Here is a 27,848-nt window from a genome sequence, read left to right as displayed (position 1 = left end):
TGTTGGATATTTCACTGCAATTTGCCTGTACATTCATTCACCCTATCTTTATGTCACTTTCTACCAATCAGGTAGGGAAGATTTGAGCAGCAGTTCTTATTTACACGGAGGAAGTTCAGGTCATGTAACAAGGTCACTCCAGACAGCAGCCAATAGCTCACGTGCAGCCACCACATCTGTATTTCCTGTCAGAGGGACAATAACATTCGGGCAAAGAGCAAACGAACAAATGTTCACAGTCATTCAATCCATAGCACATAGGGATGAGGAAAAGTTTTTCAACACTTTTCCTTCTAGCACTGTGGGAAATATTCAGATCCTTGTGTTTGAGCTGAACAAAACCACAAGCTTGAACTCTTACTGTGATGGGGGAGAGGTGTGTCAATAAAACTTTTTTTTTTAAATAGAGTCATAGAGGTTGGAAACAGGCCCATCGGCCCAACTTGTCCATGCCACCCTTTTTTTTTAAAAACCCCTAAGCTAATCCCAATTGCCCACATTTGGTCCATATCCCTCTATACCCATCGTACCCTTGTAATTATCTAAATGCTTTTTAAAAGACAAAATTGCATCCGCCTCTAATACTATCTCTGGTAGCTATTTCCAGACAATCACCACCCTCTGGGCACTTCTGTATCTCTCCCCTCTCACCTTAAACCTATGCCCTCTAGATTTAGACTCCCCTACCTCTAGAAAAAGATATTGACTATCTAGCTGATCTATGCCCCTCATGATTTCATAGAGCTCCATAAGATCACCCCTCAGCCTCCTACAAAGTCCCAGTCTATCCAGCCTCTTCTTATAACCCAAAATATCAAGTCCCTGTAGCATCCTAGTAAATCTCTCCTGTACTCTTTCTAGTTTAATAATATCCTTTCTATAATAGGGTGACCAGAATTGCACACAGTATTCCAAGTGTGGCCTTATCAGTGTCTTCTACAAGTTCAACAAGAAATTCCAACTCCTGTATTCAATGTTCTGACCGATGAAACCAAGCATGCTGAATGCCTTCTTCACCATTCTGTCCACCTGTGACTCCACTTTCAAGGAGTTATGAACATGTACCCCTAGATCTCTTTGTTCTGCAACTCTCCCCAACGCCATACCATTAACTGAGTAAGTACTGCCCTGATTCAATCTACCAAAATGCATCACCTTGCACTTGTCTACATTAAACTCCACCTGCCATTTGTCAGCCCACTGGCCCAACTGATGAAGATCCCACTGCAATCGGAGATAACTTTCTTCACTGTCCACTATGCCTCCGATCTTAGTGTCATCTGCGAACTTACTAACCATGCCTCCTATATTCTCATCCAAATCATGACAAATATAAATGACAAATAACAGTGGACCCAGCACTGATCTCTGAGGCATACCGCTGGCCACAGGCCTCCAGTTTGAAAAACAACTCTCTACAACCAGTCCCTGTTTTCTGTCAAGAAGCCAATTTTGTATCCATTTAGATACGTCACCCTGGATCCCATGATTTTTAACCTTATGCAATAACCTACCTTGCTAAAGTCCATGGAGACAACATTGCCCTCATTTACCTTCTTGGTTACCCTTTCAAAAAACTCAATCAAATTCGTGAGACATGATTTTCCACTCACAAAGCCATGTTAACTGTTCCTAATCAGTATTTGCATTTCTAAATTCCTGTCGATCCTGTTTCTCAAAATACCTTCCAACAATTTACCCATCACAGATGTGAGGCTCACTGGCCTGTAGTTCCCAGGCTTTTCGCTGTAACCCTTTTTAAACAAAGGTACAACATTTACCACTCTTCAATCTTCAGGCACCTCACCCGTGACTATCGATAATTCAAATATCTCGTCTAGGAGACCCGCAATTTCCATCCTAGCCTCCCACAATGGCCTGGAACACAGGTCCAGAGGATTTGTCTACCTTGATGCGCTTTAAGACTTCCAACACCTCCTTCTCTGTAATATGTACACTCCTCAAGACATCACTATTTATTTCCCCAAGTTCCCTAACATCCATGCTTTTCTCAACAGTAAATACTGATAAGAAATGTTTATGATCTCACCATCTCTTGTGGATGACCTTGTTGATCCTTAAGAGGCCCTACCCTCTCCCTAGTTACTCTTTTGCCCTTTATGCATTTGTAGAAACTCTTTGGGTTCTCCTTTGCCTTACCTGCCAAAGCAATCTCATGTCCCCTTTTGATCATCCTGATTTCTCTCTTAACTCTACTTCTACACCCTCTCTACTCTTCAAGGGATCCACTTGATCCCAGCTGCCTATGGATATCACGTGCCTCTTTTTTATTCTTGACAAGGGCCTCAATATCCCGAGTCATCCAGGGTTCCCTACTACTGCCAGCCTTGCCCTTCACTGAGAGGAATGTGTTTACCCTGACCGCTGGTTAACACACTTTTGAAAGTGTGCCACTTACCAGACATCCCTTTGTCTTCCCACAGACTCCCCCATTTAACTTTTGAAAGATCCTACCTGATACCATCAAAATTGGCTTGCCCCAATTTAGAATTTTAATTTTTAGCCATAACTATCTTAACGAGAAAACCTGAAACAGGCAGACCAATAGACAGGGTCCCTTTGACAGGCCATCACAGAATAGGAGGGAGGTGCTTTCAATCTTTAAAGGAACCTGTCACGAAGGACCTATTAGATGCAACAAAAGGTGGCTAATCACCGCCGGAAGTTAATTCAAGAGTCCTGTCACAGACAGAGGGAGACGACTTTCAACAAACTAATCGCAGTCTGGGACATACCCGAGGGAGCGGTCATAGGCAGAGGGCTATTCGAGGGAGCGGTCATAGGCAGAGGGCTATTCGAGGGAGCGGTCATAGGCAGTGGGCTATTCGAGGGAGCGGTCATAGGCAGTGGGCTATTCGAGGGAGCGGTCATAGGCAGAGGGCTATTCGAGGGAGCGGTCATAGGCAGAGGGCTATTCGAGGGAGCGGTCATAGGCAGAGGGCTATTCGAGGGAGCGGTCATAGGCAGAGGGCTATTCGAGGGAGCGGTCATAGGCAGAGGGCTATTCGAGGGAGCGGTCATAGGCAGAGGGCTATTCGAGGGAGCGGTCATAGGCAGAGGGCTATTCGAGGGAGCGGTCATAGGCAGAGGGCTATTCGAGGGAGCGGTCATAGGCAGAGGGCTATTCGAGGGAGCGGTCATAGGCAGAGGGCTATTCGAGGGAGCGGTCATAGGCAGAGGGCTATTCGAGGGAGCGGTCATAGGCAGAGGGCTATTCGAGGGAGCGGTCATAGGCAGAGGGCTATTCGAGGGAATGATTCCAGACCTTAAGAACAAAAGTAGGCCATTCGGCCCACTGGGTCTATGACCATGATCATGCTCATCATGGGGAGGTGATGGCGTAGTGGTATTATCGCTAGACTATTAATCCAGAAACTCATCTAATATTCTGGGGACCAGAGTTCAAATCCCACGACGGCAGATGGTGGAATTTGAATTCAAAACAAAATATCTGGAATTAAGAATCTACTGATGCCCATGAAACGATTATTGATTGCTGGAAAAACCCATCTAGTTCACTGATGTCCTTAAGGGAAGGAAATATGCTGTCTTTACCTGGTGTGGCCTCCATGCGACTCCAGAGCTACAGCAATGTGGTTGACTCTCTACAGCCCTCGGACAAAAAGGGATGGGCAATAAATGCTGGCCAGCCAATGATGCTTATGTCCCATGGATGAATAAAAAAAGACTGATCTTACATAATCCTCAACTCCACTTTACCTTTTCCCCATAACCCATGATTCACATATAGATGCATGCACAGAATATAGAAGCAAAAGTAGCTTTCAGCGTGCTCTGCCATTCATTATCATCATGGCTGATTATCAAATTCAATATCCTGATCCTCCATATCCCTTAATGCCTTTAGCCCCAAGAGCTATATCAAATTCTTTCTTGACATCGCATGATGTTTTGGCCTCAACTACTTTCTATGGTAGTGAATTCCATAGATTCACCACTCTCTGGGTGAAGAAATTTCTCCTCACTCAGCCCTAAAGGGGTTACCCCTTATCCTCAAATTACAATCCCTAGTTCTGAACTCCCACACCATTGGGGTCATTCCTTCCAAATCTACCCTGTCTAATCGTGTTAGAATTTTGTAGGCTTCTAAGAGATTCCCTCTTACTCTTCTAACCTCCAATGAATATAATCCTAATTGACTTAGTTTCTCCTCATATGTCAGTCCACCATCCCAGGAATCAGCCTAGTAAATCTTCACTGTACCCCCTCTATAACAAGAATATCCTTCCTCAGAAAAGGACACCAAAACAGCACACAATATTCCAGGTGTGGCCTCACCAATGCCCTATACAATTGCAGTAAAACATTGTTATTCCTCTACTCAAATACTTTTGCTATGAAGGCCAACATGCCATTTACCTTTACTGCCTGCTGTAATTATACACGTACTTACAATGACTGATGCATGAGGATACCAAGATCTCGCTGAGTATCCACCTCTCTCAATTTACACTCATTCAAATAATAATCTGCTTTCCTATTTGTGCTACTGAAGTGGATATTCTCATATATATCCACATTGTACTGCATCTGCCATAAAAATGCCCACTCACTTTGTCTGTCAAAATCATACTGCAGCATCTCTGCATCCTCCTCACAAACCACCCTTCCACCCAATGTTGTATCATCTGAAAATTTGGAGATAATACATATGGTTCTGTAGTCCAGATCATTAATATATAATGTGAACAGTTGGGGTCCTACCACAGATCCCTGTCGTACGCCACTAATCACAGCTGTCAATCGGTAAAGGATCCATTTATTCCTACACTTTGCTTTCTGTCTGATAACCAGATTTCTAATCATCTCAAGACACTACATGCAATCCCATGTTAACTTTACATAGTAATCTGCTATGTGAGACCTTGTTGAAAGCCTTCTGAAAGTCTAAATAGACCTCATCCACTTATTCACCTTAGTCAACTAGTTATCTTCAAAGAATTCCAAATGATTTGTCAAACACGATTTCCTTTTCATAAATCCATGTTGATTTAGTCTGATTATGCCACTGCTTTCCAAATGCTGAGTTACGAAATTCTTGATCATGGACTGTGGCAACTTCCCTACTACCGGCATTAGACACATTGGTTTATAGTTCCCTGTTTTCTCTCTCTATCTCCTTTTTTGAATAACTGGCTAACATTAGCTACCCTCCAATATTTAGAAACCATTTCAGTGTCCAAAGAATTTTGGAAAATGACCACCAATGGATCTACTATTTCCAGGACCACTTCCTCACGTACTCTGGGATGAAGATTCTCAGATGTTGGAGACTTAACCACCTTCAATCCCATTAATTTCCCCAAAACATTTTTCTACTAAGACTGATTTTCTTCAGCTCCTAGCTAAAATTTACGTTTCACAAAACGTCCAATACATTATTCATGTATTCCTTTGTGGTGACAGAAGCAAAGTATTGTGATAATACATGTATGCCATGTTTCTTGTAAGGGGCATGTTTAGAACTTAGATCTGTTTTGCAAGGTGCTGATTTGTCGAAGAAGTTTTGTAAATTAATAGTGTGAGCACAGAATGAGTATTCATTTTAGGCTTGGAGTGTTTGTTTTAATTAAACAAATGTGTTTGTGTTTACTTAGGTTTCCCTTGTGGTTTAGAGCAGAGTTTTGATTAGGTTGATTAACAAGGACGGAATTGCATACTTAATGGGAGGAGCTAAGCTTGCAGGGAAAAAAATACTGTTTCAGTTTCATTTAAAAAATATACCAGTTAGTGCCTGGTTCTGAAAGAAACAAGGTGTATCTCTCTCTCTTTCTCTGAAGTTTTCTGAAAGCTCTAGGCTATTAATTTAAGTATAAGCCAGTAAGACTAAGTTTTGCTGACTAATCTTAAACAGGGGTTTAAGTCTCTAAGAGGAATATTGCTTGAATTGGAACTAGTAATGAGAGGTTAACAGTTAAGAATTGTCTTATCTTGTTTAAGTGTTGTTCAATTCTTAAAAGTTCACCTAATTCATTTGTTATAGTTAAACTGCATTGCTAAATAAAGTTTATTTTGATAAAAGCTTCCCAGTATGTCAGTAGAAGCATACCTGGAGTGAAATATTGTATCTTCACATTATTGGCAAAACAGCAAGTTGTTGGGACCTAACCTGACTTCATAATATACCTTGGGATTTCAGATTTGTATTCTAATAGTACAAATTCAGTTTCTCAGCCATTTCTGTGTTTTCTGTTATGAATTTCCCCTTTCTGACTATAAGGGCTACCATTTGTTTTTGCCAAGCTTTGGGTGGGATTCTCCCAAAAAAAATTCTAAGTGTCAAATTCACGTAAAAACTGGAGTAAATCAAGTTTTCAGCAGAAGTTTCAAAATGAATCTCCTACACACTGTGTATTGCAAAGAGCACTAGCATGATTCACTACAGAAATCAATAGAGTGATTCTCCCATTCCCACCCAAAAGGCTAGCAGCACAGCGATGACCAAGCTTCTACGCATGTGCCGATTTGTCAGTGTGAGATTGGCGCATGCACAGTGGCCCCTACCTGGCAGCCACCCGATTGCTGGCCAGCCTCACTACTCCCGCAATACTAGCTCTCTCAGCCCCCGACAGCCTGATCACTGGTCTCCCTGACATGTCGAAGCCATAACGTGGATGTGCCGGCGTTGGACTGGGGTAAACAGTAAAAAGTCTGACAACACCAGGTTTAAGTCCAACCAATTTATTTGATAGTAAACTCACTAGTTTTCGAGGTTACCACCTTTGTCAGGTGAATAGTGTGTTCCGGCCTCAGACAGAGGCCAGAACTCTCCATTCACCTGACGAAGGGGGTAACCTCGAAAGCTAGTGAGTTTACTATCAAATAAATCGGTTGGACTTAAACCTGGTGTTGTCAGGCTTTTTACTATGTCGAGGCCAGCCATGACGTTCCCCACCACCCCCCCACCCCACCCTGATGGCCTGCCTCCATCTCTTGCCCCACCCCTGATTCCCCTTACATCCCCACCAGCAGTTCCAAACCGCTACCCCTCCCCCTGCAGCAGACTGCCTTCCCCCTCACCACCCATGGCCAGACCCAATTACTGGCCTCCCTTCCTCCCCCACCAATCCCAACTGCAGAGTGGTCACCTCCTCTGATCATACCCCAGAGGCATTTCCCTCATTATGTCTGACCTCCTTAGCACTGCCCTATGCCTGGTGGGCAGTGCCAAGATGCCCTTTGAACATTGGCAGAATCAGCCAAGGCCCCCAGAACTGCCCAAGGGGCAAAGTGCCAATGCCCAGGGCTTTCCCCAGCACTCAACTGCTGGGAGGGCCTAGATTGCCCCCCACTTCATTTCAGTGGGGTTGGGCAGCCACTAATGGGGAGCTATAGTAAACACCGCTGGAGTGAATTATTCCTGGTGGGGCAGGAGAGACTCGTGGGTCTGGAGACTTCAGTCCTGGGGCCCACTAATTATATTTAAATTATATTAAAACCTCTATTTGAATATATGATCAGTGTGGAGCTGATAGCACCAGAAATCCAGCACGGAGATGTGCAGGAGCCTGGATACCCAGCGCAAATTGGCCACTATTAAGAGTCTCCAGTCTGCTATGCTAAAAAAGCTGTGCAGTGGGATTTGAGAATCACCCCCTTTGTCTTTACATACCTGTGGAGACTATTAGTCAGTTTTTATGTTTCCTGCTATTTTACTTTCAAACTGTATTCTCCCCTTTTTAATCAATCTCTTAGTCCTCCTTTGCTGAATTTTAAACTCCCAGTCCCCAGGTCTATTGCTTTTTCTTGCCAATTTGTATGATTCCTCTTTGAATCTAATACAATCTCTAATTTGTCTTGTAAGCTATGGTTTGGCAACAGCTTCCCTTCCACTCTTGCGCCAAACAGGAATAAACAACTTTTGGAGTTCCCATATTCTTTCCTTGAATGCCTGCCATAGCCTGCCCACTGTCCTTCCTTTCAGTAATGTTTCCCAGTCCATCATAGCCAGCTCATGCCTCATTACATCATAATTACCTATATTAAGATTCAGGAGCCTGGTTGCAGAATCAACAAATCATGATTCACCTGAATAAAGAATTCTATGATATAATGGTCACATGTATCATTGGACAACACCCAGTCCAAGATGGCCTTTTCCGTTGTTGGTTCCTCAATATATTGGTCTAGAAAACTAGACCACATACTCTCCAGAAATTCCTCCTTCATTATACTGTGACTAACTTGGTTCTCCCAATCTATATGCAGATTACTGTTGCCCATAATCACAGACGTTCCTTTATCACGCGCAAATCCGATTTCCGATCTAATGTTATTCCCAACATTACCACTAAAGTTTGGTGGACTGTTTACCAATCCTAATGTTTTTGACCACTTGGTGTTTCTCAACTCAATCCAGACAGATTTCACATCGTCTGTGTTAATATCTTTGGGCGGCACAGTGGTTAGCACTGCTACCTCATAGTGCCAGAGACTTAGGTTCAATTCTAGCCTTGGGTGACTGTGCAGAGTATACATGTTCTCCCCGTGTATGTGTGGGTTTCCTCTGGATGCTCCGGTTTTCTCCAACAGTCCGAAGACGATAGATTGATTGGCCATGAAAAATTGTTCCTTAGTGCCCTGATATAATCATCTATCTATCTAACCCATATATAGGCTGAGGGATAAGTTTGGGTAACGGTCAGTGCAGACTCAATGGGCTGAATGGCCTCCTTCTGCACTGTAGGCATTCTATGATTTTACATTTCCTCAAAATGGTATCAATGTCTTATTTAATCAACAATGCACTTCCTTTCTGTCTGTTCCTCCTAAATATTGAATAGCTCTCAAAGTTTAGTTCCCACCCTTTGTCACCTTGGAGTCATGTCTCCTTAATTTCAACAATATCACATCCCTTTACATCTATCTGTGGAACTAATTCATCCATTTTGTTTGGAATGCTCCAAGTGTTCAGCTATAAAACCTTAAGGCTAGTTCTTTTAACATTGCTTGTCCCATTCCTACTATTTTTTTTTACTGTGTCCTTATCTGATTCTGGCTCTTGATTTCTTTGCCAATCACTCTTATTCTCCTTGCTGACTTTTCCTCTTGTTGATTGCCCCTGCTCTGAATCCTGACAAAGGTTCCCATTCCCCCGCCGTATAGTTTAAACCGTTCCTAAACATTCTGCCCCTGCTCCCCCCCCCACCTCAACCAGAACATCAGTCCTGGACCTGCCCAGGTGTAACTCATCCAGTTTGTACTAATCCCAATGCCCCACAAATGTGAAAATCTGAAACCCTCCCCCTCACACCATCCTTTTGGCCACATATTTATTCTATATACCCTGCTACATCTACGCTGATTAGCATGTGGCACTGGTATTAGGCCTTAGATTAGTACCTTTGAGGTCCTACTTTTCAACTTGCTTCCTATATTCTCCTTTTAGAACCTCGTCCTTTTTTTAAAGCTTATGTTGTTTGTAACAAGGTGTACCATGACAACTGGCAGTTCACCCTTCACCTTCAGAATGTCCAGCATCTGCTCTGAGACATCCTTGGCCCGAGCACCAGAGAAGCAACATATCATTCTGGAGTTTCTGTTGCAGAAATGTCTATTACCCTCACAATTGAATCCTTTACATCTACTGCATTTCTATTCCCTTTGCTCTTCTGCTGTGCAACAGCTGCTACAAATTTGGCAGTGCTGTTATTTACCAAGAGACCATTCCCTCTCAACAGTATCCAAAACGGTACATCTGTTTTGCAGGGGAACAGCCATAGGAAATTCCTGCACTGCCTGCCTAGTCCTCTTGCTCTGCTTGGCGGTCACCCATTTCTTTCCTACCTGTGCAGTCTGAATCTACAGTGTGACCACCTCTCTCTAGATATGTGCTTTCACAATACTCTGCACCTCGCATCTGCTCCAATGTCTCCAGATGCCAGTCCAGCTCGGAAACTCATGCTTCCAGGAGCTGCAGCTGGAGGCACTTCCTGCACACATGCTAGTCCTGAGAACTGGAAAACTTCTCAGACTCCCACATAGAGCAGGAAGAGCAGATAACGGTTTGGAGTTTTCCTACCATGTTGTACCTTTAAGTTAAATTAATCGTTTTAATATCAAATAATATCAACTAAGGCCCTTCTCCTCTGCTCTTTATTGTTATAGAATATAATTCTTACAATGAATCACAAAAAGATATCTCAACCATTAGAACCAAGTAAGTACCAACTGTATTCGCCCAAAGAGCTGTTTAGATTTTCTTTGGAGATGTAAACTTGCACTCCACTCTTTCTTGTGATCTTTAACCACCTGGTTCTGCACATAGATTCACTTCATCTTTATTCCCTTACTGATTAAAAATCAGTCCATCTCAGTCTTGAGCATATTTATCAAACAATCTCCACAGCTCCACTACCCTTTGAGTGAAGAAATTCCTCCTGCTCTCTGTTTTAAATGGGCGACCTCTTACTCTGAGACTTGCACTTGATGTGGAGATGCCGGTGTTGTACTGGGGTAAACACAGTAAGAACATAGAACATTATAGCGCAGAACAGGCCCTTCGGCCCACGATGGTGCGCCGACCAGTTAAAAAACAATGACCCACTAACCTAAACCAATCCCTTTTCGTCCATAAACTTATCCACAGATCTCTTAAATGCCCCCAAACTAGGCGCATTTACAACCTCAGCAGGCAGGGCATTCCAATCCCTCACCACCCTCTGGGTAAAGAACCTACCCCTGACATCCGTCCTATAACTACCCCCCCCTTAATTTAAAGCCATGCCCCCTCGTGCTAGCTTTCTCCATCCGAGGAAAAAGGCTATCACTGTCCACCCTATCTAAGCCCCAAAACAGATCCCTGAGGCACACCACTCGTAACCGAACTCCATGACAAATATTTACCATCAACCACCACCCTCTGTCTCCTATCTGCTAGCCAATTCCTGATCCAATTTCCTAGATTACCCTCAATCCCATACATCTGCATTTTCTGCAGAAGCCTACCATGGTGAACCTTATCAAACGCCTCACTAAAATCCATATATACCACGTCAACTGCCTTACCCCCATCCACCTCTTTGGTCACTTTCTCAAAAACTCAATAAGGTTAGTAAGGCACGACCTACACAACACCAGGTTAAAGTCCAACAGGTTTATTTGATAGTAAACCTATACCTGTACTGTACTTGCACTTGAGTCAGGAGCTGGAAGAAATTGTCAACGGGAGAAATGAATCTTAATGAAGGATTAGGATGAAAGATTCTGCATAAAGGACTTAGGATCTACAAGACCATAAAACGTAAGAGCTGAAAGAGGCCATTTAGCCCAACGAGTCTGCTCTGCCATTCAATGAGATCATGACTAATCTGATTTGATAATCCTCAACTCCATTTCCCCACTTATCTGCAAAACCCTAAATTCCCTGATTAAAAATATGTCTATCCCAGCCTTGAACACGCCTAATGACGCAGCCTCTACAGCCCTCTGCAGTAAAGAACTCCACACATTCATTCCCACCTGAGTGAAAAATCCTCATCTTTGTCTTAAATAGGCAACCTCTTAATCTGAGACTACGCCCTCTGGTCCAAGACTCTCCTTCAAGGGAAACAATCTCTCAACATGTACCCTGTCAAATCTCCTTAGAATCCAATACGTCTCAATAAGATTGTCTCTTGTTCTTCTAAACTCCAATGAGTACACGCCCAACCTATTCAACCTCTCTTCATAAAAAAAATCCCCATACCCAGGATCAACCTAGTGAACCTTCTCTGGACTGCCTCCAATGCCAGTGTATTTTTCCTTCAATTAGAGCACAAAATTGTGAACAGTATTCCACGTGTGGTCCAATTAAAGCCTTGTATCATTTTAGCAAGACTTCCCTACTTTTATACTCAATTACTTTTGAAATAAAGGCTAATATTCCATTTATCTTCCCCATTTGCTGAATATGCATGCTAGGTTTTTGTGATTTATGCACAAGGACAACCCCCAAATCCCTCTGTGCTGCAGTTTTTTTGCAGTCTTTCCCCATTTATATAATATTCAACTCCTTTATTCTTCCTACCAAAAATGCATAACTTCACATTTTCCCACATAATATTCCATCTGCCAAGTTTTTTGTTCGTTCCTCTAACCTATTTATATCCCTTTGAAGATTCTTTGGGTAGAATTTTATGAGATTTTTTCTAAGTGTCCAGCTGCTGTGAAAATGGGAGAGTTCCTGAGCTGTTTTGCGGGCGTGTTTTCACACCTAATCTTATGCAATCTTTCTCTGAAATTTAAGGTTAGACCATTTCTGACCACAAGAGGCAGTGGGCAGGACTTAACTCACCAGACAGCAACTCAGATTGGAGCCACAAACTGCACATGCACAGAAAAAACAGAAAATAAAGCTCTCATGGCAGAATGCTCCAAGGCCAGATACAGCCTCCCTCTCTTCCCCCACAGATACTGGAGCCCCCCCTGGCAACGTTACTGACTCCCTTACATCCCCATTCCCCTCTGGACCCACGTGCACATGGTCCTTTCATCACCCCCTGGCCCTGATGGCTGCCTGACATGACCCTCTTTCTTTCCTGCTCCCAATCATCACAGAGGCACAAATTCTCCTGCGGTTCCATCAGTACACCTGTAAGTGCTGACTTGGCTTCCTCTCCAATGGTAACCAGGCAAACTTCACTGAACTTGCTGGAATGCTCTAATGGGCACCTGACTCTTCCAAACTGCCTACAGCTCATGTGCCCTAATAAGGGATAGCTTCATAAAAATCCCCAAGCAAGGACAGCCAGTTCAGGAAAATATGGTCTCCAGGAAGTCAGCACCCAGATTTTTGGGACCTGATTTGGCCAGGTTGCTGAAGATAGTGGAAGCAAAGCCCCAGCAGGATGTCATCCCCGGAGAAGTGATGGGAAAGCAACCTGGGAGAGTGTGGCCACATGACTCTGTGCCAGGAGAACTGGGGAGCAATGTCGAAAGAAATGAATGACCTAATCCGGCAGCGATGGTAAGTGTTTAACCTCATCTCGCATCTTTCCCTTAAATGACCCCCGGATCCCCCACCCCCAACATCCTGCAAGCTTCCAGCCCCTGACCCCCAAGCACTTCCCTCGTTTCTCCATCACCACCACCCCCCCCCCCCCCCCCACAAGAGTATCACAGTATTTGTCCTGGGAGCCACCCTCTGCTACTCTGCAGGAGTCATGCCATCAGATTTTTCATGGCTCCTTCTGTCCCCAAAGGAGAAGAATGCCTATAATCACCGGGAGAGGGTAATGAGCCCCTGAATCCTCACCCCCTTTCAGGAATGGGCATTAGAGCTTATGGGAGAGGAGGAGATGCAGATGTTAAGTGACAGCAATATAGACTTGAGCACTCGCCACTCCTCCACTTTATGGAGTAAGTTAAATTTTATGTAAGTAGTTTGCATGCAGTCCAGATTCCTTTCCCTCCCTTGCACTAACTTTCTGTCCAATGCTGCAGGAAGGGTCCCTGATATGCCTGGGCCATCTGGCATTCTGGCCCCCATTGCTACTACCACCCATCCAGCCTTCCTCGGAGGAAGCAGATGAAGGAACTCTGAGGCCGGCACCAGTTTTGCGTCAGCTTCCATCTCACAGTTCACCATCCCAGAGACACTCATGTCGGTGGGTCAAGTTAGCGGTGAGGCATCTGGGTCACTCTCTGGTGCGCAGGACACATCTGCTGATGTACATCGGTTGGAGAGGGGAACATCTGAGGCCTCTGGCACGCAGGGGCCTGTCGGAGGCAAAGATTCACCTGCCCCAGGCTACATGCTGGGCCTCTGAGATCACTTGTCCCTCAGTTGCTGGAGATGCAGCAACAGATCCAGGGAATGCAGGAGGGGCTGGCGGCCACACTGGACCAACTGTGAGGCTGTTGGGAGGAGTCCCAAAACTTTCCAGAGTATTGGTTCCAAGACCAGTACTCCAAGGATGGCAAACGCAATGGAAAGCCTGGGGCAGGAGATCCTCACCGTGGGTGGCAGGCCCCAAGTGATGGCCGAGTCACAGCAGGCCACAGTGGAGTCCCAGAGGCCGTGGCCGAGTTACAGCAGGCCACTGAGGGCTCAACAGGCTTCTTGAGATTCTGCAGTCCATGGCTGAAAGGCTCAAGAGCTTGCAGAAGACCCAGCAGGACAGCACACAGACACTGCCGGCAATGACAGCAGCCCTTGAGAACGAGGCCCAATCGCAGAGGGTCATGGCTGAGAGGCTGCAGAGTGTGGCCCCGTCTCAGAGGGCACTTGCTGCCGCCATTGACTGGTGGCCCCCAACTCAGGTAGCCATCGCAGAGGGCTTGATCACTATGGGTAGAACACAGGTGGTCCTCCAAAATTGGCAGGGCAAGGTGACACTGGAGCTCACTGCAGAAGCATCGCAGTCCCATGGAGTGGCCCAGGGGCCCACAGAAACCTCAAGGGAGGAGGAGGTGCTCAAGCCCACGCTGGGGCCTTCCACCCAGGAGTGGTAGCTACACCTTCTGACTGCCCACCCCCCCCCCACCTCCTAACATTGGGGCATCTCAGGGACAGCTGGATGAAGAGGGTATCATGGGTACATCCCAGACACCTGGAAGCTGGCCAGGGCTCTGAAGGTCCAGGTGAGTCTTTGCCTTGTGTGACAAGCATGAGGGGTCACAGGTTCAAGGTGAGGGGGGCAAGGTTTAACTCAGATATCAGAGGGACGTATTTCACACAGAGGGTGGTGGGGGCCTGGAATGCACTGCCGAGCAGGGTGGTGGAGGCAGACACACTGGGATCGTTTAAGACTTATCTGAATAGTCACATGAGCAGACTGGGAATGGAGAGATACGGAAGAATGATCTAGTTGGACCAATGAGCGGCGCAGGCTTGGAGGGCCGAAGGGCCTGTTTCCTGTGCTGTATTGTTCTTTGTTCTCCACCTCCGATATACATACTGGGGAGACACCGAGACACTGCGGTAAGCCACGTAAAGTTAAGTTGTAGTGGCAGCAAGATAGCACAGGTGGAAGGCAACACTGGGTAGAAAGAATAGTTAGGCACTTTAATGTCTCCTGTTCACATGTTTTTACATTATCACTGAGCATTAAGGCACTTTTATTGGCACCAATAAATGTTATGTCACCATCCACCTGTGACTAATTTGTCTCAGATTTGCCTGTAACAGGAACATGGTTACCCTGACAGTTGCCAGAGGGGCACTGCATATTGACGTCCATGTGGGGTGGGGGGCTTATCACTCTGTCACTGTGAAAATGAAGGTGCTGAAAAGAAAAAATCACTGGCTATGGTGGGTGGCATGCATTGGCAACAACATACACCATTTGGCATCCCCAAAACTCATGACAGATTCCTGCACCTCCCCCATTCCCCTGCCCTGGAGCCCTGTATGGGGGTTTAGTGAGCCCTTACCCACCATGTGCCAGCACGCATTCAGAGCACAGGTAGGAGTCAGACTACTTTGCACCAGGGCATCATCACAATGGTGCTTAGCAAGCGGTCATCACCTTCCCATCTGCCAAAGAAACTTGCTAACACAGTGTACCCAGGCCCACCACTCTGGTGTTACAATGTTGCAGGAGATTGTGGGACACTGGGGAGGGAGGGTGGGGGCGAATGGAACCCACATGCAGCAACATAGCCTCCTATTGTCCAATGCATTGGTTGATCAGGGTCTCCATCCCCACCCTCACATGCTTGATTCTTGCTGCCGCCAGCCCTCCAATGCTTGGCTGGTGTTGCTCTTTGTCATCCTCGTCCTCTTCCTCCTCCTCATCCTCTTCCTCCTGCTCAGCGGCCTCCTTCCCACTGATGTCCGGCTGGTTGGCCTCTTCGTTGCTGCACTAGGTTGTGAAGGGTACAGCACATCACCACAAGGCGGGATGATATCGGGGGTTGTATTGGGAGGGCTCCACCAGAGGTGTCCAGGCACCTGAACCCCATCTTGAGATGCCTGAGGCACTGCTCCACTGTGGAACGGATAGCAACGTGGGCCTCATTATAGCGGGTATCCGCATCAGTCTCAGGCCTCTGCACAGGCATCATCAGTCAAATCTGAAGTGGTACCCCATGTCCCCCACAAGCCATCCCTGCACCTAGGACTCCTCCTCAAAGACCTCCGAGATATCTCAGCTCCTCAATATGAAGCTGTTATGCATGCTGATGGAACGTCTGGCACAGATGTACATAATGTTGAGCCAATGGTCACACACCAATTCCACATTTATTGAATGAAAACCCTTTCTATTCATGAATCTTTCTGGATTCTTGACAGGGGCCTCGAGGGTGACATGGGTGCAGTCTATAGCCCCCTGCACTGGCTGCAAATCCTGCAGCCTGGGCTTCTTGCTGGGCCTATCCCAGGTCAAATATGATATACTGGCCAGCCAGAGCATTCAGGGCATAAAGGACCTCCTTTACACACTTGTGGATGGGTGATCGTGAAGTGCCACAAAGATCTCCAGTGGATGTCTGGAAGGATCCGGTGGTGAAAAAGTTTAAGGCGGCCATCACTTTCATAGCCATTGGGAGTGGGTGCACTCCCTTGTGCCCCAAGGTGCCAGGCCCTACAACAAAGTGCAGTGCCTGTGCCGTATCTCCTTTTGGAGCTATCAGCAGCACGTGATGTCAGACAGTTGCTCAAAGGATACTTGTGTGTGGAACTGCTAGGGTCTCCATACCCTCCTTCTCCCCCCCCCTCCCTCTTGGGGTAAAAATGGCACCCACATCCTGCCTCTGGCAGCCATCTCCCTCTACTCCTATTTCTGCCCACAATTTATCCTCCTGCTCCTCTTCCTCAGTTCCAGTAGCAACCAAAAAAAAAGGAAGATCAATGGGTTGCACTACAAAAGCCATCTCATCAATCTGAAGGGGGGCCGGGGTGAATTTGGGGAAGGGAGAGACAGATGGAAAGGTTGAAGATTTCTGCTCACTCCCAGCCCAGCAACACATTCCCCATTCCCCCTCCCACAGCCCCCCCAGCACCATAGCTCCCCCATTCCTTCCCACGGCCCACCAGCAACTCTCACTCCCCATTCCTCGGACAACTCCCCAGCAACACACACTCCCCATGCACCCCGCCACTAACACACGCTCAGAACTCATGTCTTCATGGGAGCCTAAGGAGAAAATTGCGGGTCCCCTAGCTGAGATATCTGAATCATCGATAGTCACTGTGAGGTGCCTGAAGATTAGACAGTGGCAAATGTTGTGCCTTTGTTTAAAAAAGGCTGCAGGGAAAAGCCTGGGAACTACAGGCCAGTGAGCCTCACATCTGTGGTGGGTGAATTGTTGGAAGATATTTTGAGAGACAGGATCTACAGGCATTTAGAGATGCAAGGACTGGTTAGGGTCAGTCAGGATGGCTTTGTGAGTAGAAAATCATGTCTCACAAATTTGATTAAGTTTTTTGAAAGGGTAACCAAGAAGGTAGATGAGGACAGTACAGTTGATGTCTACGTGGACTTTAGCAAGGCCTTTGACAAGGTACCACATGGTGGGTTGTTGCATAAGGTTGAATTTCACGGGATCCAGGGTGAGGTTTCTAAATGGATACAAAATTGGCTTTTTGACAGAAGCCAGAGGTTGATTGTAGAGGGTTTCTTTTTCCAAACCGGAGGCCTGAGACCACCCAACTACCCTTCCTGCAACCTGAGCTAACTAACCCTGCAGAGGCCTCAACTACAACCTGAAGCTCCCCGCAACAACCACCTCCCAACCTCAGGAACCTCCGACAACCCACCTCAACCATCTATTCACAAACCTGAAGATTGGACCTTTAAGCTTATCATACAGAGTACAGCAGTTACTGTCTTCCCCCAACTCTACTCTGCTCGAGGGAATTCCTGAGGAAGATAGGGTGCAAACCCCTGACCGTCAGGATCAGAAGACCCTGAAAGTAATTCACAGCAATTTTGGGGTGGAAGTTCATCAGGAAGATCTAATATCTAGATCTGGGCTGACAGGTGGCAAATATCATTCACGCCAAACAAATGCTAGGCAATGACCATCACCAATAAGAGACATCCTAACCACCACTCCTTGACATTCAATGGTGTTACCATTACTGAATCATCCACTGTCAACATTCTTAGGGTTACCATTGACCAGAAACTCAACTGGACTCGCCACATAAACACAAGAGCAGGTTAAAGACTCGGAATACCGCAGTGAGTAACTCACCTCCTGATTTCCCAAAGTCTATCTGCCATCTATAAGGCACAAATCAGGGATGTGATAGAATACTCCCCAGTTGTGTGGATGGGTACAGCTCCAACAACACTTAAGAAGCTTGATACCATCCAAGACAAAAAGCAGCCTGCATGATTGGCATCACATCCACAAGCATTCACTCCCTCCACCACTGACAGTAGCAACAGTGTGTACCATCTAGAAGATGCACTGCAGCAATTCACTAAAGATCCTCAGAAAACATCTTTCAAACCCACAAACACTTGCAACTAGAAGGACAAGGGTAGCAGACATATGGGAACGCCATCACCTGCTAATTCCCCTCCAAGTCAATCATCATCCTGACTTGGAAATATATCGCCCTTCCTTCACTGTTACTGGGTCAAAATCCTGAAATTCCCTCCTTAATGGCATTGTCTGTCAATCCACGTAGACTGCAATGATTCAAGAAGACAGTTCATCTTCGCAAAGGCAACTAGAGATGGACAATACATGCTGGCCAGCCAGCAACACCCATGTCCCAAGAATGAATGAAAAAAAAAATCAACTTTTCCAGCACTGCCCAGTAGATTCAGGTCTTGGTATTATTAATGTTCAACAATTTCAGGATGACATTTCCCAGCCTCCATTTCAACATGTGACCTGGTTTAAACAGACCATGCGCAAAACAAAAGAGAAAAACAACGATGAATGGAGCTAAAAACGCAATCCAGATTCAAACAACTCCAGGTTCAACAAACTACGGCTCAGAACTGGTAAACAACAGAGCAACACCCTCCTGATCAAAGATCATTTCCATCCTTTAAGTAAAGGAGGACAATCAGGAATAATCTAAAGCTCACCAAAACAAAATCATTAAAAATTAGCTTGGCCACCTCAATACAAAACTCAGCAATAAAAAGTCAAATCAGATTCAAAATATATTTTGATGTTTATGCTTGGACACAAAATGCACCAGACCAATGTCTTATAGTGCAGAGTGATCTTCACTCAGCATCTAACCCTGTAGTGCACATGTCCTCGGGGTGTTTGAAGGGCCTGTGCCCTGAAAGCTAGTGGCTTTTGCTACCACGTAAACCTGTTGGGCTTTAATCTGGTGTTGAGAGACTTCTTACTATGTTTGATGGGGACAGTGTAGAGGGAGCATTACCATGTATCCAACCCTGTGCTATACTTGGCCGGGGTATTATGTATGCCCCTCTCGAATTCTGGTACCTGAAGAGCCACAAGGTGGGTTTGCTAACTTGAAGAATGAGAGCTCTATTTGTAGGTGTTTATTGTTCCACAATCAGATCTAAAACTAAACACCGGGTCCCACAGTGGGAGGACCTTATCCTCCAAGGGTCAACTACCTATACTCAACGGGGCAATATGCACTCTAAACCGCAACATACATTATGTACATATATTACACCCCTCCCTTTTATTCGAAACCTCCCCTTGACGCTCCTGGTTACAGAATTGAAATTGAACTGGGTGTGGTAAATAGGCTGGCGGATGCGAACACAAGATGTCAAGACTTTTTGGAAAAATTTAAGGATGCCTTTCAAGGAACCCTTTCAAGAATATCAAGATAAAGTTACAGCTAAAAGTGGATGTTTGTTCTAAAAGCTTAAAAGGCATGTCTGGTACCAAACACTATTAGGCCTAAGGTGCATGCTGGCTTGGAAGAGCTGGTGGATCTGGGAGCATTGGGTCCCCAGTGATCGGGCCTCCCCAATTGCTTCAGTCTTGAAATCAGATGGATTGGTGAGAGTTTGTGGGGATTTTGAAGTGACAGTAAACCCAGCTTGCTGTCATAGGAGGACTTATTTAGAGGCCTGGCAGAGCGAAAAAATTCAGTCAGGATTCACAACCACTGCTAATGATAATCACACACAGGGGCCTATTCCACAGTAAGTGGCTTTATCCATTATGTCAGTTCCAGTTTTGTTCCAGAGGGCCATAGACCAAATCTTGAGTGGATTGACAGCAGTCCAGTGTTACCGAGATGATATTTTGGTCATGGGTTTGACAGAGGAGGTGCTAATCCCCAGGGATCATCTGACCTGCATTCTTAAAGGTGCAGTATGCACCTCAAACCCCAAGGTACATTATATACATATATTACATTGGGAGTGCCTGATAGGGACAGTGTAGAGGAAGTTTTACTCTGTATCTAACCCTGTGCTGTACCTGTCCTGGAAGTGTTTGGTGGGGACAGTAAAGCAGGAGCTTTACTCTACCTAAGCCCGTGCTGTACCTATCCTGGGAGTGTTCAATGACAGTAAGAAGTCTCACAACACCAGGTTAAAATCCAAGTAACTTGTCCTTACAAGTCCTCACTCACCTGATGAAGGAGCTTGAGACTCCGAAAGCTAGTTGGATTTTAACCTGGTGTTGTGAGACTTCTTACTAAGCTTACCCCAGTCCATCTCCATATCGTGTTTAATGGGGCCAGTGTAGCAGGTTTAGCTTCATTCTGTAGCTTCATGCATGATGAAGACAGTAAAAAAAAATCACTCAGTGGCTCCTGACTGAAACTTCAGTATTTGGGCCTAAACTATAATTTATTTTGAGAACAACCTGCTCAGGAAGCTCTGTAAGTTAGAATAGCTTCACTAGCTTTAAGCAACGGCCTCTTGTTTCACTACTGGTTGAGTGAACTTGAAGCCTGACGTCATTCTCGAGTCATTGTAGGATATAGCACAGAAAAAGACCATCCTGCCTATTGTGGCTATGTCAGAATTTAGCAATACCTTCTTCTGCTCTGTTCAAAAAACCTAAAATCCTTGTCTTTTGGGTATTTATCCAATATATTTTTCAAGTTTACAAGGAATTTGTTCCTTCCACCCTTCCAGACACTGCATTCCAGATCATTGCAATTGGCTGTATGAAATCAATTTCCTTCTGGGTTTTATGCCAGTTATAAATGCCATATTGAAAGCAGGCAGCAGGAGCTGGAGAAGCAGACTCCATTTCACTGTCGTATAGTTTCCATACAGAAGGTGGCGGGTGAATTTGGCATTGTTGCTTTTCTGCCACTCTCGTCCCAGAACACAACAATCTCTCGCCCCTCCTCCCTGTCAATGATTTAATCATTGCTCGAGAAAGTAGGTGAAAAGTCAGGCTAGCAGAGTGAAGCCTGTGGTAACAACAGACAGCGAATACACACGTAACACTTACCGAGGGCTCTGCAGAACCTTTCGTTGAACATTTACTGAGAACTAGGACATAGAAACCGCGCTGTCACGCAGCTTTCTTTTCCTCTTCCTCTCTCTGTTTCTCTGGACGGATCTTCCTGCAATTCAAGAACAGAGAACATTCCTTTCATATGCAGAATTTAAGAACAAAGAAACAAAGAATGCGCAGCTCTCGGCCTGGCAATGAAGTCAGTTGAGAGTCAGCTGAGGGTTACACAGTAAGAGGGCTCACCAACAGAATACTCCACAGCAGCTAGAACAGGAAACTCCAAAGCACACAGCTTCTTCAAAATATACAGAGACGTATCAAGACAACAAGAATGTCATGGCAACCAGAACTGGTTTGCTTCATCCGAGCCCAGTTCCAGCTCTCACTGAAATCATCACAGCCTTGAACGTAGTCAGACAAATTCAGAAAGATGACAGCAACTGAAATACGGTGGAAATAAAGAGTAAGACACACAGAAAATAACCACATTGGGAGCAACGGTGAGGGGCTGCTCAGAGAGAGGGTGGGGCAGAAACAGAGGGGGAAAAAGGAGGGGTTGGCAGAGAGGGGAAAGAGGAGTATGGGGGGGGGGGGCAAAGGGAAGGCTTGGCAGGCGACAGAAGGAAGGGTTAGCAGAGGGCGGAGGCAGGGAATAGAGAGAGGTGGAAAAGAGAGGGGGCAGGCAGAAAATTGCCGGCAGTTTGCGGGGGGTGGGGGTGAAGAGAAATGAGGGCTAGAAAAAGGAGGGAGAGTGAGAAGCAAGGAGAAGGAAGACAGACACAGAGAGCAATAGAGTCCCAGAGACATGAATATTTGTGAATCAGTGTTAATTGTTGGATTAGCTGCTATCAGTCACACACAGTAATAATGAATTGCAGTTACCTGCTTCCTCTCTCTATGTTGAGCAGTAACACACGCGCAGTGAGGTTAGCGGAATGCTTTAGCTGACCGGTTCCACCTGCCCATCAAGCTGCCTTTTCACTTCACACATCCGGGTGGCTGCAACTCTCCCTTTCCAGCATTTTCTCACAACATTTTTATTCCGCCCTCTTTATGAGTTCTACTGAAAGGATATTGTCTATAAGATAGAAAGTGGAAGATGAAAGCTCACGATCAGCTGACAATTTAAAAAAAACAGTTTGTATGTTCCAGCAGTTCTTCATTGGGAGGAAATACATTTCAAATGGGTAACCAGCAGAGTAAATGGATGGATAAAGGGCTAGCCCGGGGGAGTGGGGTAAGGCTGTTGGGTGAGGGGAAGGTCACGGGGTGAGGGAGGTCTCCAGAAGGAACTGAAGTTCACCAGGCTGTGTTGAGGTGACACAGGATCAAAGGGAGCTGGATCACATTTTGAGCGTACCCCAACAAAACAACTTTAACAAAATTTTAAAGACAAGCCACTCAGACTGTGTTCTCTTCCTCTGTATAAGAGAGAAAAGGAACACTCATCAAGGACATTGAGAAGTTGCCAAAAGCAACACTGAATGCCAGCTTCAGTACTGGTTCAAAAGATACCACCTGCTCCTTGTGTCTGTGGTAGGGTGGGTGGGGACAATATGCTGAGAGCACACCTGGTGCAGTGCCCACATACCATCGCACACGCTGATGATCTTTTGCACAGGCTTCATCACAGATTCTGTCTTGAGGATATGCTAGAGATCACCACTGGCAGCTCTTAGGCTCAAACCATATCCAATTTTGACACTGGTAATGAGCAAGATGGTAAGAAGTCTGATCACACCAGGTTTCAGTCCAACCGATTTATTTGATAGTAAACTCATAAGCTTTCGGGGTTTGCCCTTCGTCAGGTGAATGGAGAGTTCTGGCCTCAGACAGAGCATATAACAGCACAGTTTACAGATTACTGATTAGAATGCGAGTCTTTACAACTAACCTGCTACTTAAGTCTTAAAGATGCCGACAATGTGAATGGAAAGAGCTTTATGCATAGATTAAAGAGATGTGTATTGTCTCTAGACAGTACAGTAAGTGAGGTTTTGCAAACCCAGGCAAGTCACGGGGGTTACAGATAGTGCAACATGAACCCAAGATTCCTGTTGAGACCGTCCTCATGTGTGTGGAACTTGGCTATCAGTCTCTGCTCAGCGACTCTGCGCTGTCGTGTGTCGTGAAGGCTGCTGTGGAGAATGCTTACCTGAAGGTCAGAGGCTGAATGCCTGTGACCACTGAAGTGTTTGCCAACAGGAAGGGAACAGTCTTGCCTGGTGATTGTCGAGCGATGTCCATTCATCCGTTGTCATAGCGTCTGCATGGTCTCCCCAATGTACCATGCTTCAGACATCCTTTTCTGCAGCGTATTAGATAGACAATTGATATTGATATAGACAATATCATTATTATTATAGAATCCCTATAGTGCTTAAGGAGGCCATTCAGCCTGCCGAGTATTCACTGATTCTCTCTGACAGAGTACCTTAGCCAGACCCACAACTCCACACATTTCCCATGGCTAATCCATCTAACCTATACACCTTGGCACACACCAAGCAGCAATTTAGCATGGCCAATCCACCAATCTGCACATCTTTGGACTATGGGGGGAAACCAGAGCACCCAGAGGAAACTCATGAAGACACGTGGAGAATATGCAAACTTCACACAGTTACCCAAGGCCAAAATAAAACCCAGGTTTCCGCTGGTCCCTGCTGCTTGTGAGGCAGCAATGTGGACCACTGTGCCACTCTGCTGATCTCAAGCTCTCTAGGCTAGTTTCTTCTGGTCTCACATTCGCTGGGCTTAGTTCTGCTGGTCTCCCATTCGCTGGGCTTGGCTCTGCTGGTCTCACATTCGCTGGGCTTGGCTCTGCTGGTCTCACATTCGCTGGGCTTGGCACTGCTGGTCTCACATTCGCTGAGCTTGGTCTTGGTGGTCACACGTTCGCTGGGCTGATTTCTGCTGTTCTAACACTCTCTGGATTGGTTTTTGTGGTCTCACATTCTCTGGGCTGGTTTCTGTTGGTCCCACAATCTCTAGACTGGTTTCTGCTGGTCTCACAATCTTTGGGTTGGTTTCTGCTGGTCTCACATGCTCTGGGCTGGTTTCTGTGTTCTCACACTCTCTGGGCTTTATTCTGCCAGTTTCACTCTCTCTGGACTGGTTTCTGCTGGTCTTACGCTCTCTGAGCTCGTCTCACACTTTGTGCTGGTTTTACATTCTGGGCTGGTTTCTGCTAGTTTTATATTCTCTGGGCTTGTGTCTGCTGGTCTCACACTTTTTGAGCTAGTTTCACACTTCTTGGTCTCCTTTGTGCTGGTCTCACACTCTCTGGGTTTATGTCTGTTGGTTTCACGCCCTCTGAGCTGGTCTCACACTTTCCAGGCTTATTTCTGCTGTTTTCACTGTATTATGGGTGGTTTTTGCTGTTCTCACACTCACTGGGCTTGTTTCATGTGCATATTTACATTTCCAAAGGAAATTTACACAGGTCTTTGGGTGAGTACAGTTGGGTACTTACTTGGTTCTAATGGTTAAGGTAGCATTCTGTCGTTCATTGTTATTATAGAATATATTTCTTACTAAGAGCAGAGTAGAAGAACCTGAGTTGCTATTGTTTGAAATTAAAAGGATTGATTTAATTCAAAGGGGTATGAGATGGCAGGAAAGCTATGAGCAGTTTTCTGTTTTTCCTGCTCTACGTGGGAGACAAGGAACTTTTCCAGTTTATAAAATCCTAAAGTGCAGAAGGAAGCCATTCAGCCCATCGAGCCTGCACCGACCACAATCCCATCCAGGCCCTATTTCCGTCACTCCATGTATTTACCTTGCTAATCCCTTTGACCTCAAAAGGCAATTTAGCATGGCCAATTCACCTAACGTGCACATCCCAGAACCAGCGTGTGTGCAGGAAGTGTGTCCAGCTGCAGCTTCTGGAAGCCTGAGTTTCGCAACTGGAGTATCATCTGGGGACATTGAAGCATCTGTGAGATGCAGAATATTGTGAAAGCACGTATAGAGAGTGGTCACACCTCAGGCTCAGACTGCACAGTCACAAAGGGACTGGGTGACCACCAGGCAGAGCAAGAGAGCTCAGAGGGCAGTGCAGGAATCTCCTGAGGCATTTCCCCCGCAAAACAGTTATACCGTTTTGGATAATGTTGACGGGAATGCCCTCTTGGTGAATAGCAGCCAAATTCATAGCACCACGGTTGGCTTAGCTGCACAAGGAAAGAGCAAAAGGAGTAGAAATACAATAGTCATAAGGGTTTCAAATGTGTGAGGAATAGATAGACATGGGACAGCAAGGTGGCACAAGGGTTAGCACTGTTGCCTCACAGCACTGAGGAATCGGGTTCAATTCCCAGCTTGAGTCACTCTCTGCATGCATGTTCTCCCTGTGTTTGCGTGCGTTCCCTTCCACAGTCTGAAAGATGTGTTGATTAGGTGCATTGGCCATGCTAAATTCTCCCTCGAATACTCGAATGGGCACCGAAGTGTGGCGATTTTCACAGTAGCTTCATTGCAGTGTTAATGTAAGTCGACTTGTGACACAAATAAATAAACTTTAGATTTTTCTATGGCTGCAACAGAAACCGCAGGATGGTATGTTACCTTGTGATGCTCGAGTCAAGGATGTCTCAGAGTGGATATATAAGAACATAAGAAATAGGAGCAGGAGTAGGCCATCTAGCCCTTCGAGCCTGCCCCACCATTCAATAAGATCATGGCTGACCTGAAGTGTCTCAGTTCCACTTTCCCACCTTCTCCCCATAACCCTTAATTCCCTTGCCTATCAAAAACCTATCTACCTGTGTCTTAAATATATTTAGCGAGGCAGCCTCCACCACTTCAATGGGCAGAGAATTCCAGACATTCACCACCCTTTGAGTGAAGAAGTTCCTCCTCAACTCTGTTCTAAACTGCCCCCCCTTATCTTGAGGCTGTGCCCTCTAGTCCTACTGTCCTTTCTGAGTGGGAAGAGCCTCTCCACCTCTATCCTATCCATCCCATTCATCATCTTGTACATCTCAATGAGATCTCCCTTCACCCTGCTAAACTCTAACAAGTACAAGCCTAGTTTATTCAGCCTCTCCTCATAACTCAACCCCCTCAACTCTGGTATCAGCCTAGTGAACCTCCTCTGCACTCCCTCCAAGGCCAAAATATCCTTGCGTAAGTGCGGCGACCAAAACTGCACACAGTACTCCAGCTGCGGCCTCACCAGTGCCCTGTACAGTTGCAGCAAGACCTCCCTACTTTTATATTTAATCCCCCTCGCTATGAAGGCCAGCATCCCATTCCCCTTCCTGACCACCTGCTGCACTTGCAGGCTGGGTTTTTTGTGACTCATGCACAAGGACCCCGAGGTCCCTCTGCACCGTAGCATGCTGCAGCTTTTCGCCACGTAAGTAGTAGTCCTTCCTACCATTTTTCCTACCAAAGTGGACAACCTCGCACTTGCCAACATTAAATTCCATTTGCCAGTTCCTGGCCCATTCGCCCAGCCTATCTAGATCCCTGTGCAGACTTTCCACACCCTCCGCACAATTTGCCGTTCCACCAATCTTGTGTCATCAGCAAATTTCAACACTTTACGCTCGGTTCCCTCCTCCAGATCATCTATATAAATGGTACATAGCTGAGGCCCCAGCATCGATCCCTGGGGCACTCCACTAGTCACCAAATTAAGTCAGGGTTACTGGCATTCTGGGCTTATACTCTGTATGAGGAAGTATCTGTCTGAGTGTTGCTTCCTATGTAAGTAAATCTAAATTTGGTTAAGGGACACCAGGCTTGGAGGAGTTATTTCAGAACCTGTCCAGTTTGTATTGGTCGCACTCCTCCAAGGGAGGACTCCTCCTCCTCCTAACTCCTCCAAGGCTGGTGTCCTTTAACCAAATTTAGATTTACTTACATAGGAAACAACACTCAGACAGATACTTCCTCATACAGAATATAAGCCCAGAATGCCAGTAGCCCTGACACTTCATATTATGCACATATGCAGGGCTCCCTGATTGGACAAGCCATTACTGCCTTAATCTGGGAGTTTATGTTCTAAAAGGCCCACCTCGTGGAACTGGTCAAAGTCATTACAGGTTGCACCTGGACAGGACTGATTTCTTTGTGCTAGAATAGTTGGGGAGAGTTTAAACTAATATGAGAGGGGTATGGGAACTTGTGTCAGGATTCAGAGCAGGGGGAAATCAAAACCAATAGAAAAAGACAGTAAGGAGATAAGACTAGGGACAGGCAGGGAAATCAAAGGCCAGAAGCAGATAAGATTTTAAAAAAGTAGGAACAGGGCAAGGAACATTAAAAGGACTAGCCTTAAGGTTTTGTACCTGAATGCTCGGAGCATTCAAAATAAAATAGATGAATTAATTGCACAGATAAATGTAAAGGAGTGTGATATAGTTGGAATTGTGGAGATACGGCTCCAAGGTGACTAAAGACGGGAACTAAACATTGAGAGCTAATAAGTGTTTAGGAAAGATAGACAGAAAGGAAAAGGTGGTGGAGTTGCGTTGTTAATTCAATAAGGT

The 27,848-nt window shown here is 45.7% G+C and overlaps 1 protein-coding gene and 1 pseudogene across 4 annotated transcripts in view; both read right to left on the bottom strand.

Annotated features, from left to right (window-relative positions):
• The window catches only part of LOC145343965 (carnitine O-palmitoyltransferase 1, liver isoform-like), a 77,854-nt gene extending 55,457 nt beyond the window's left edge, over positions 1 to 22,397 (bottom strand). The window contains exons 1-2 of one of the 4 annotated variants that reach the window (XM_080190546.1): positions 22,228 to 22,397; positions 21,340 to 21,454 (exon numbers count right to left, since the gene is read on the bottom strand). The gene's annotated coding sequence lies outside the window, so the exon portion shown is untranslated. Of the gene's footprint in view, positions 1 to 21,339; positions 21,558 to 21,588; positions 21,829 to 22,227 lie in introns of those variants that run through there. The other 3 variants (XM_080190543.1, XM_080190547.1, XM_080190544.1) reach the window with 3 other exon arrangements.
• A 344-nt stretch (positions 22,398 to 22,741) lies between these two features.
• On the bottom strand, positions 22,742 to 22,934 carry LOC145344609 (small nucleolar RNA U3; annotated as a pseudogene).
• Between the last annotated feature and the right edge of the window lie 4,914 nt (positions 22,935 to 27,848).

The sequence above is a fragment of the Carcharhinus amblyrhynchos genome, chromosome 6 (genome assembly GCF_965287045.1).
Source record: "Carcharhinus amblyrhynchos chromosome 6, sCarAmb.v2.hapA, whole genome shotgun sequence".
Lineage (NCBI taxonomy): Eukaryota > Metazoa > Chordata > Chondrichthyes > Carcharhiniformes > Carcharhinidae > Carcharhinus > Carcharhinus amblyrhynchos.
The sequence above is the reverse complement of the archived record's forward strand: the minus strand, read 5'-3'. Positions and strand labels throughout refer to the sequence as shown.